Source organism: Schistocerca nitens, chromosome 2 (assembly GCF_023898315.1).
Source record: "Schistocerca nitens isolate TAMUIC-IGC-003100 chromosome 2, iqSchNite1.1, whole genome shotgun sequence".
Classification (NCBI taxonomy): Eukaryota; Metazoa; Arthropoda; class Insecta; order Orthoptera; family Acrididae; genus Schistocerca; species Schistocerca nitens.
In genome coordinates, this window is record NC_064615.1 from 86,201,719 (window position 1) to 86,202,789 (window position 1,071).

The 1,071-nt window shown below is 46.3% G+C and overlaps 1 pseudogene; it reads right to left on the bottom strand.

The window, feature by feature from the left end:
* Positions 1 to 291: 291 nt before the first annotated feature.
* Positions 292 to 408, bottom strand: LOC126238235 (5S ribosomal RNA; annotated as a pseudogene).
* Positions 409 to 1,071: the final 663 nt, after the last annotated feature.

Sequence of the window (1,071 nt, forward strand, 5' to 3'; positions counted from 1 at the left end):
AAAGAAGTAGACGACTATGATAAAATACATAAGGTACGCCCTCTTCTACGTTTCCTTTACTCCACTTTCAGGCACTCTTATAAAAAAAAGCACTCCGTCTTCAGGCCAGAAGTGGCCCATCGGGACCATCCGACGGCCGTGTCATCCTCAGTTGAGGATGCGGGTAGGAGGGGCGTGTGGTCAGCACACCGCTCTCCCGGTCGTTATGATGGTTTTCTTTGACCGGAGCCGCTACTATTCGGTCGAGTAGCTCCTCAATTGGCATCGCGCCGCTGAGTGCACCCCGAAAAATTGCAACAGCGCATGGCGGCTGGATGGTCACCCACCCAAGTGCCAGCCACGCCCGACAGCGCTTAACTTCGGTGATCTCACGGGAACCGGTGTATCCACTGCGGCAAGGCCGTTGCCCCACTGTTATAAGCCCGCAGAGAATCAGAGTGTTGGTGAATGTTCTAGAATCGTGAAAACCATCACTGAAAGTCTCCACGGATTTAATCACAAGGTATTTTTCCTTAATTGTTTTACCTCCTTATCTCTCATGCGGCAACTCCAGCAGCATCAAGTATACACCTGTGGGACTGTTAGATAGTGGCGAGTTGGGACACGTTTAGATTTCCCGAGTGGAGATACAAGGGATAGGGGAGCCTTCCAGTTCAGGTCTGCTAAGGAAGAAATTGTTGCTATATCATGGAAAGGAAAAAAGCAATTTTGTTTCCCCCCAGCGACGACAACGTCAACGTTGTGTCAATAACCATTAGAAAAAATAGGGATGGCACAATGGCTGTAGTTTCATGCCCACAACTTGTAAAAGATTATTATACTTATATTTGATAAGTGTATAGAGCGAATACCTTAAAATCTCTGTTTGAAATTGACAGAAAAAAATGTTGGTATAATGTACTGTGTCACTTTGCAGATGTCACTGTTTCGAATTCGAACATGATTTTCAAAGACAGATGAGAAGTGCGCAGATCCATTTCACTCAAAGAGTTTCGCTTTGTAGTCACTGCAAGTCTGATGCGAGCTACAAAGTGGTGCCCCAGTGGGGGAAAGAAACTTTCAAGGAAACAA